This window comes from Nerophis lumbriciformis, linkage group LG18 (genome assembly GCF_033978685.3).
Source record: "Nerophis lumbriciformis linkage group LG18, RoL_Nlum_v2.1, whole genome shotgun sequence".
Classification (NCBI taxonomy): Eukaryota; Metazoa; Chordata; class Actinopteri; order Syngnathiformes; family Syngnathidae; genus Nerophis; species Nerophis lumbriciformis.
In genome coordinates, this window is record NC_084565.2 from 25079985 (window position 1) to 25090848 (window position 10864).

Here is a 10864-nt window from a genome sequence, read left to right on the forward strand (position 1 = left end):
AAGTGGCTGGGGAGAGGGAAGTCTGGGCTTATCCGCTTAGGCTGCTGCCCCTGCGACCCGACCTCGGATAAGCGGAAGAAAATGGATGGATGGAAGGATGAGCACAAAAATAAATGTTACCGTTACAATCGCAATCAAAACTATGAGGGTTTTAAGATATTAATGAAAATGGTAATGTACAATATGGCAAGGAGATCGTAAGAGAAAACGTGGGGAAAATATGCATCGCAACTGGACTGCTTGGTTTGTCTTGGAAGACGTTTCGCTGCTCATCTGAGTAGGCTTCATCAGTCCGTGCTCATAGACTTAGATTGGTCAGTTGGAATAGATGTGACCATTCTATGGCCCCTTCTACACTAAAGGTTATCCAGGGTAAATCCCACCTAACCTTATCCTTGTCCACACACACACAATGGTCGTTTAAGACATCCTCGCCCCTCCGTCCGCCAGCGCAACACGACCAAGTACACATGTGAAGAAAATGCGCACGTCATAGTCACCTCCAGTGTTGCTTTGTGTGCAAGTTCTTAAATTGAATGTAACTTATCTGAACAATATCCAGTGTTGTGGTAATTCAATTAACTGGAATCCAGTGCACTGTATGGCCCTATTGTAGTGAATCACACCTGAGCCATCATAAATTAATCAAATCTTTAATGGACAAGTGGAAGTAAACAATGTGATAAAGAACATTTTACATCAATCAATCTAGGGATCTAGATATCTGGTCAGGACACGCCTCACTCTTTTGCCTTCACCTTCATTGTCCATTCGTTTTTGGTGACTTTATATACTCTGGACCTAGACGTTGAGTTCGCGACATACATGGCGGACAATAACTGATACAATCTGCTTTGCCAATCCAAAAGCATTCTCCGTTTTCCGTAGTCTTCCCTTGACGGACACACGCTATCTTTTTTATATCACATCCATGGGAGCCCGCATTCTCGTTGTCTCTTCTTCAAAAAATGGACAAAGTTTTTCGTTAAGTAGAATCAGAGCTGACCTAGACATTCGAAAGTTCTCTTGCCGTCTGAGAAGTGTTGTATCCCAAATAGCTGCAATCGCTTTCTCTTAAGGTATTCATGTGTGATTTCCACAAGTGTCTGTACATGTAGAGGAAGGGGAAACACGGCATCTTTCTAGTGTTTCTCCGAGTGGAAACACGTTGTTATGAAGCTGGCTGTGGCGCGTTCTTTCCGACGTCACTTCCTCTCCGAACTCAGTTTGTAAACGATCAATGAGTCCATACAAAGCTAAGAGCCGTAGATTCAAGAAATACACGGCGCACTTATTCGTGTAACAAATTATCCAAGGAGGGGCACCTTAAACGACGGGGCTTAGGCTAAATAATTATTCGTTTAAAGGGTTATCCGGCTTAGTGTAGACATAACCTAAGTCCATGATCACGAACTTCCAAGACAAACCAAGCAGTCCAGTTTCGATCGATTGAATGCCCTGAGATGACAATGACCTGCATGAATGAGAACCTTCATAGACGTGGGGAGAATAGTTGCTTCCTGCACCCTCCCAACCTATCTTGCATAATAGATGACACGTGCAGAGTTGTGAGTTGAATACCAGTAGACTAAAACAGATGAAAATACACACAAACAAGATGGACAGCAGTGAAGAAGGGAGTGGGGGATAGAATGGAAGTGTTTCCGTTTGGAGAAAATATAAGGTGATTACAATTCCAGTCACAACCAGCAGCAGTTTGTGAAGCGATCCCAAGATTTCCCCACAAGAGCAAAGCCGCTCCCGAGGGGCTCGTGGGAAGCCATAGGTCAACCACCCCTTTCCTGACTTGCCACATGTTAAAGGAATTCCGCGCTGCATTGTGGGATATGACACCGGTAACCCCCGTGAACACGCCGGCAAATTACTAACATACACATTTAAATCTCGGGTGTTAGAATGAATGTCGATGATGGCATGAGTGGCAATGACAATGAGAAAATGATACATTGTACTGCATAATTGGGCTTTTATCTCATAAGATAAAGGAGAATGTTTTAGGTACACTTCTTATCTATTTGCCAAAGTAATTGCATGGCAGTTGTCACACAAAACAAAGAAAACAAAACCAGATTGTTAGAGAGGCAAACGTTTAACATTCCCCATCGCAGCTTTAGGTTTTCTTCTTCTCTTGTGTTTGGAAGTTGAGTTCTGATACTGGAAGTCACATGTACAAGAATGTGTGAAGTATGATATAAATGTTTTATATTTTCACTATTTTAAATAAGTCTTTTGTCTTCGTTTTGATTGATTTACAATCTTTCTTCTCTTCACTTGCATCTGAACTGAGGCCAAAAACCTGCTCTCAGGAATCCTATCTAAAACCAATGGCATGGAACTATGTCGCGAGGCAGGGTCATGTAATTGGAAGTTGAACCCTTTTCACAATCAGGCACAGCTACTCATTATAGTTCTATTATATACTATTCTATTCATGCTGCACACATCATATTTGAACATTTCTTAAAAGTATTGTGTAACTACAGTTTTGATTAAAAACTGTAATTTCCTGACTACCGATTGTGAGCACAGGACAGCTTGCTAACATATTTGACTTCAACTCTGCAGATTCGCTAAAGTAAGCGAACCAAAGGTGTCGAAAAGCCGAGGGCTAACTCGCTAAATGCTATCTCAAAGCCGTTGCCTAGTAACCCAAAGCGAAACAACCAAACCAAAAGAGTTGGACATATTTTAAACGCTTCTGACCACAAAAGTGATCTACAAACCCCAAAACCAGTGAAGTTGGTACGTTGTGTAAGTCGTAAATAAAAACAAAATACAATGATTTGCAAATCCTTTTCAACCTATATTCAATTGAATAGACTGCAAAGACAAGATACTTAAGGTTCGAACTGAAAAACTTTATTTTTTACAAATATCAGCTAATTTGGAATTTGATGCCTGCAACATGTTTCAAAAATGACTGAGAAAGTTGAGGAACGCTCATCAAGCACTTATTTGGAACATCCCACAGGTGAACAGGCTAATTGGAAACAGGTGGGTGCCATGATTGGGTATAAAAGCAGCTTCCATGAAATGCTCAGTCATTCACAAACAAGGATGGGGCGAGGGTCATCACTTTGTGAACAAATCTGTGAGCAAATTGTCAAACAGTTTAAGAACAACATTTCCTAACGAGCTATTCCAAAGAATTTAGGGATTTCACCATCTACGGTCCGTAATATCATCAAAAGTTCAGAGAATCTGGAGAAATCACGTAAGTGATGATATTACGGACCTTGGATCCCTGCATCAAAAAGCGACATCATTGTGTAAAGGATATCACCACATGGGCTCAATAAAACACTGTCAGTAACTACAGTTTGTCGCTACATCTGAAAGTGCAAGTTAAAACTCTACTATGCAAAGCGAAAGCCATTTATCAACAACACCCAGAAGCGCCACCGGCTTCGCTGGGCCCGAGCTCATCTAAGATGGACTGATGCAAAGTGGAAAAGTGTTCTATGGTCTGACGAGTCCACATTTCAAATTGTTTTTGGAAACTGTGGACGTCATGTCCTCCGGAACAAAGAGGAAAAGAACCATCGGGATTGTAATAGGCGCAAAGTTGAAAAGCCAGCATCTGTGATGGTATGGGGGTCTATTAGTGCCCAAGACATGGGTAACTTACACATCTGTGAAGGCACTATTAATGCTGAAAGGTACATACAGGTTTTGGAGCAACATATGTTGCCATCCAAGCAACGTTATCATGGACGCCCCTGCTTATTTCAGCAAGACAATGCCAAGCCACGTGTTACAACAGTGTGGCTTCATTGTAAAAGAGTGTGGTACTAGACTGGCCTGTCTGTAGTCCAGACCTGTCTCCCATTGAAAATGTGTGGCGCATTATGAAGCCTAAAATACCACAACAGAGACCCCCGGACTGTTGAACACTTTAAGCTGTACATCAAGCAAGAATGGGAAAGAATTCCAAGTTTATAGAATTAACATTAAGTTTCTCAGTTCAAACATTAAATATCTTGTCTTTGCAGTTTATCCAATTGAATATAAGTTGAAAATGATTTTATTTACGAATTACACAACGTGCCAACTTCACTGGTTTTGGGTTTTGTACAAAAAAGGCTGACACCGCTCTGAACGGTGCAAGGTATGTAAAAAACAACACCTTAGATCTGCCGCTTGTCGCGGCCGGGCAACCATGAGCATGACAAGAAGTCGTCAACGGGGCAATACAGCGTTACCACAGGTGGAACTGGACTTAAAAGCATTAGTAGGAACTCTACACAACGATGTCAACAATATCCAGGAACAAATGATCAAAGGTGTACAAAAAGATCTTGCAGATCTCCAAGAACAGATTATCAAAAACACAAAATATATCTTGTAATGATATGATGGAATTTACAAAGTTCAGAGGCGAAATGAAGATTTTCAGTGAAGACAACACAGCATTAAAACCGGAGGTGGAGAATCTGAAAGAGGATAATGCAACATTGCGCCAACAGTCGAATGCCAAGCAGCAAGATGATACCCATTGGGACAACAACAGTGTTGTGGAGAACATTCAAATGGAGATTGAAGAATTGCATAAACAGTTGCAACTAAATAAAGAATTTAAGAACTTCAGGGAGGAGATGGCTGTGCATTGAGACAACAGCTCAATGCCAGACAACACAATATTACCAATCTGGGGAACATCAATGTTTTGGAAAACATCAAAGAGGAAGTGTATCAGTTTACATGACAGAATGATACTATCATTGCAAGGCTACGCGTCAATTTGCGATCCTACGCAAGAGCATGTGGCAATAGAGAACCAGACGACATGGACGCCGCTTCAACGGAGCAACAAGTGGTCAACTTTCTGCAATCAAAGGGAATTGATGTCGATATCAACACCATTGATGCGTGCATTTCACTGAATAAAAGAGGCAAGAACACCATGCCAGTCATCACCGTGAAGCTTGCCAACAGGAAATACAAAATGGCATTGCTGACACAAGGGCCTAAATGTGTACATGAACAAGCACCTCACTAAACACAATGCTGAAATCGCCAAGAAAGCACGGGACTTGAGGAAATGGGGGAAAATTCAGGGAACTTGGAGCTCTACCTGCAAAATCTGCGTCAAACTGAATGGGGGTCCAGCAGAAAGAGTTTTAGTTGTCAAAGACATCAAGAATCTGGACAAATATTAGAACTCCCAGAGAACGATAATGGAGTCTGACATAAGACAAACATCACAGTATCTGAAAGGTATGGAATCAGAGGGTTGGTCTTGAACTGGTTTAGAAGCTTCTTGACCAACAGGAAGCAATACGTGAAGCTCGGCGAACATACGTTTACAGAGCTGGGCCAACACAGATAGACAGACAACATTCACACTCACATTCACACACTAGGACCAATTTAGAGTTGCCAATCAACCTATCTCCAGGTGCATGTCTTTGGAGCCAGACATGATGTCAGTAAAATCCAAGCAACTGAGTGGATTGGCTTGAGAACTAAACTATATCTCTCATTATCCCCTGTGCAGTGCGAGCGAGTAGACTGGAATATTCTGTGAAGTTTAAATCCGTAGTATGAATGTATTTTGGCTTTACCGTGAAAACAAATACCTCCCAGGGGGAAAAATGTTGTTGGAGTTTCTCATCTACCATGAATTGATTAACGTGGACCCCAACTTAAACAAGTTGAAAAATGTATTCGGGTGTTACCATTTAGTGGTCAATTGTACGGAATATGTACTGTACTGTTTCATATAATGTATTCTCGTCCTTTGCAATCTACTAATACAAGTTTCAATCAATCAATCAATCAATCTGTCTGATAAATAAGGTTGACAAGCAGTTATTTCATGCATGGACAGGTAAAAATAAAGTTTTCCCACACTGTGACATCTACAACAAGCTGGGGAATACGAGTAATATGAGAAGCCACTTAATGGGAAACCAAGAAGCCAACGAGGCCAAACATCAGTTTGTGAGGTACAGTACACATTTGAGGTTGACCGTTTTCCTTTGTTTCAATACGATTTAATCACATTCCCAATAAGACTGTCATCATTGCCCTTTTCCTTTTTCTGTTGTCACAAAAAGCCTAAGGAAAAAAAGTAAACAAAAGTTAAAGTACCACTGATAGTCACACACACACTAAGTGTGGTGAAATTACCCTCTGCATTTGACCCATCCCCTTGTTCCACCCCCTGGGAGGTGAGGGGAGCATGGAGCAGCGGCGGCGGCCGCGCTCGGCAATCATTTGGTGATTTAACCCCCAATTCCAAGCCTTGATGCTGAGTGCCAAGCAGGAAGGTAATGGGTCCCATTTTATTTATAGTCTTTGGTATGACTCGGCCGGGGGGGTTGAACTCACGACCTACCAATCTCAGGGCGGACACTCTAACCACAAGGCTACTGAGCAGGTTAAAAGAAAAGTTAATCTACTAGATTTTCGGTGGACCATCAGTCCCATCAGATATGTGAATGTGTCTTCAGAGGCAAACATCTTCAGAGAATTGCAATAGAATTCCGAATGGTATGGATTTAAAGGCCTACTGAAACCCACTACTACCGACCATGCAGTCTGATAGTTTATATATCAATGATGAAATCTTAACATTGCAACACATGCCAATACGGCTGGGTTAGCTTACTAAAGTGCAATTTTAAATTTCGCGCGAAATATCCTGCTGAAAACGTCTCGGTATGATGACGTCTGCGCGTGATTGTAGAGGACATTTTGGGACAGCATGGTGGCCAGCTATTAAGTCGTCTGTTTTCATCGCAAAATTCCACAGTATTCTGGACATCTGTGTTGGTGAATCTTTTGCAATTTGTTCAATGAACAATGGAGACAGCAAAGAAGAAAGCTGTACGTGGGAAGCGGTGTATTGCGGGCAGCTGCAGCAACACAAACACAGCCGGTGTTTCATTGTTTACATTCCCGAAAGATGACAGTCAAGCTTTACCATTGGCCTGTGGAGAACTGGGACAACAGAGACTCTTACCAGGAGGACTTTGAGTTGGATACGCAGACACGGTACCGTGAGTACGCATGCAGCTGCGGCTTCCAAACTTTGATCGCTTGCCCGTACGTGCGTGCCGCTATGTGCATGTCACGTACGTAACTTTGGGGACTTTGGGGAAATATATGTGCTGTATGAACTTTGGGGAGGTGAACAGTACTTTGGGCTGTGGGATTGAGTGTGTTGTGCAGGTGTTTGAGTTGTATTGGCGGGTTATATGGACGGGGGGGGGGGAGGTGTTTGTTATGCGGGATTAATTTGTGGCATATTAAATATAAGCCTGGTTGTGTTGTGGCTAATAGAGTATATATATGTCTTGTCTTTATTTACTGTTTTAGTCATTCCCAGCTGAATATCAGGTCCCACCCGCCTCTCACAGCATCTTCCCTATCTGAATCGCTCCCACTGCCCTCTAGTCCTTCACTCTCACTTTCCTCATCCACGAATCTTTCATCCTCGCTCAAATTAATGGGGAAATCGTCGCTTTCTCGGTCCGAATCGCTCTCGCTGCTGGTGGCCATGATTGTAAACAATGTGCAGATGTGAGGAGCTCCACAACCTGTGACGTCACGCTACTCGTCTGCTACTTCCGGTACAGGCAAGGCTTTTTTATCAGCGACCAAAAGTTGCGAACTTTATCGTCGATGTTCTCTACTAAATCCTTTCAGCAAAAATATGGCAATATCGCGAAATGATCAAGTATGACACATAGAATGGAACTGCTATCCCCGTTTGAATAGGAAAATCGCATTTAAGTAGGCCTTTATCGGGTGTCAGAAACAGATTACATATGCGTCTATGTTTGGATGCATCTGAGTTGACTGACATCTGTCAGACTGTCAGATGTATAAAAAGAGTGTGTGACAGATATAGAGGTACTTTAATAACTCACCAGTAAACGTCTGCTCCTATCTGCTTGCACCCAAATATCCCTGACATCCACAGCCTGAATCCCTGTGAGTCCAGGAGGGGACTATATGGAGCCACAACAGGCCCCGAGGGACGCCTCGGACACAGGTGGCGCACAGCAACTGCCTCTGGGTCTGTATAAACAAATACATAATGAGCACGCGCTGAATCGCATACCGTCTAACTGTATGTATATATACGGCGCGTGCATGTAGCGCATGCCAGCATAATTGTCAAAACGGAAGATGCCGACGGAACCACAGGTATGTGAAGGCAGCACATACCATGAGATAGACAGAGGTGCATGCATGCAAGCACAGACAGCCACAAATACGGATAGAATACAACACTCCATCACCACGGTATAGGTTTTTTTGGAAAATGCTGAGCACAACTGGTATGCTCACATGTATACACAAAGCGCCTGTCGCTCACAAGCATCAAACCGAGACTGTTTTTTTTTTCTCATGGCACAATGGTCTTAGCACACCTAAGTTGGATCAGGTATGAGAAGTGCGCACACATGCTCGGCCAGTGTTTTTCAACCTTTTTTGAGCCAAGGCACATTTTTTGCGTTGAAAACCAGCAGAAATCATTAAAAAGTTGACAGTAAAAAGTTGTCATCGCAATTGTTGGGTATGACTTTAAACCATAACCAACAATGCATCAATGTAGCTCTTGTCTCAAAGTAGGTGTACTGTCACCACCTGTCACATCACGCTGTGACTTATTGAGTTTTTTGCGGTTTTCCTGTGTGTAGTGTTTTAGTTCTTGTCTTGCGCTCTTATTTTGGTGGCTTTTTCTCGTTTTTTGGTATTTTCCTGTAACAGTTTCATGTCTTCCTTTGAGTGATATTTCCCGCATCTACTTTGTTTTAGCAATCAAGAATATTTCAGTTGTTTTTATCCTTCTTTGTGTGGACATTGTTGATTGTCATGTCATGTACGGATGTACATTGTGGACGCCGTCTTTGCTACACAGTAAGTCTTTGCTGTCGTCCACCATTCTGTTTTTGTTTACTTTGTAGCCAGTTCAGTTTTAGTTTTGTTCTGTATAGACTTCCATAAGCTTCAATGCCTTTTCTTAGGGGCACTCACCTTTTGTTTTTTTTTGGTTTAAGCATTAGACACTTTTTTACCTTCACACGGTCATCTGCATATTGTGATCACGACAAACCATGTTCCCGACATCTACAAAGCAATTAGCCACCTGCTGATATGGAAGAGTATAACATGGTTACTCCGCCGAGCTCTAAACAGCACCAAAACACTCAACAACAACACATAATTTGCAGACTATAATTACTGGTTTGCAAGAAATATTTTAACCCAAATAGGTGAAATTACATAATCTCCCATGGCACACCAGACTGTATCTCACGACCAGCTCAAACAGGAAAATAAAAAGGGGCTTCTTCCTACCACGTCTGAAACCTTCAATTTTAGTGGCCATGACTGTTTCGTAGGGACGCAAAGGTTCGAAAATGTGGAATTTTCACAGCTTGTTACAATGATGACATCGTTTTTGTGCCTAAGAAAGCAACTTTCGAAGGTTTTCGGAAACAATAGCATCACACTCCAAACACGGCGCTGTGGTAGCATATCATTAGTCCGGGGGTCAGCAACCCGTGGCTCTCGAGCCGCATACGGCTCTTTAGTACCGCCCTAGTGGCTCCCTGGAGCATTTTTAAATAAAAGGACTGAAAATGGAAAAAGATGGGGGAAATTTTTTGGGTTTGTTTTACTACATTTTTTGTTTGAGGACAAACATGACACAAACCTTCCTAATTGTTAGAAAGCCCACTGTTTAATATGTTTGTGCTTCACTGATGAGAGTATTTGGCGAACAACGTTTTGTCCTACTAATTTCAGCAGTTCTTGAACTCACCCTAGTGTGGACTGTGACGCAACAGTTTGTTTACATGTATAATCGTCCACTCCTTTGTCTCATTTTGTCCACCAAACGTTTTATGCTGTGTGGAAATACACAAAGGTGCGCTTTGTTGATGTTGTTGACTTGTTGGAGGGCCAATCAGGCATATTTGGTCACTGCATGACTGCAAGCTAATCAATGCTAACATGCTATTTATGTATGTACATATTGCATCATTATGCCTCATTTGTAGGTATACTTGAGCTCATTTAATATCCTTTACTTTTATCTTATTTGTATATTAGTTTTGCATGTCTCATGACACATTATCTGTATGTAATATTGGCCGCATTTCTGATAGTTGTTTGTGTGCCATGTTGTTCCAGACCACAGCAAAAGCTACCTAGCTTGCCAAAGATTGTAATAAATCAATTAAAAGAAGACAGCCCTAACTTGTACACACACAACTATACCTTTGGCCATTATAAGCCAGTCATTTCCAGGAGTTATCTCACCTTCTGAGCAGGCTCTGATGTACTAATGGCTTCTAATGATGTAAAAATGTGTAGAATAAATATTATATTTCAACATTTCTGTCAACGAAGATTTGCCACATAGTCATTTTGATAGTAGGCTATTAGAGATGCGCGGTTTGCGGACACAACCGCGGAGTCCGCGGATAATCCGCGGGTCGGGCGGGTGACATGACGAAAAAAATAGATTTTAAATAGATGCGGGCGGGTTGCGGTTGAACCAATTCGGAAATATATATACATAGTTAAATGTTGTTACCCACATACGAAAAACTTATAGATTTTATCGGTTCTTTAGGTGGAGCTGATGGTGCATCACCGAAAAAGAAAAGGATTGACTTCACAGAATGGGAGGAGGATACACCTGTGCTTGTTGATGAAGTAGAGGATTATTCCTCTACAAACTTGCATCTCGACGGATCAGCAGAGGAAAATCTACTTTCCTTTTGGGGGAAACAAGCACAATCATTCCCACGACTACACCTTGCCAAGAGAATCCTATGCGTCCCAGCAACAAATGGCGCAAGTGAGTGCTCCTTCAGTG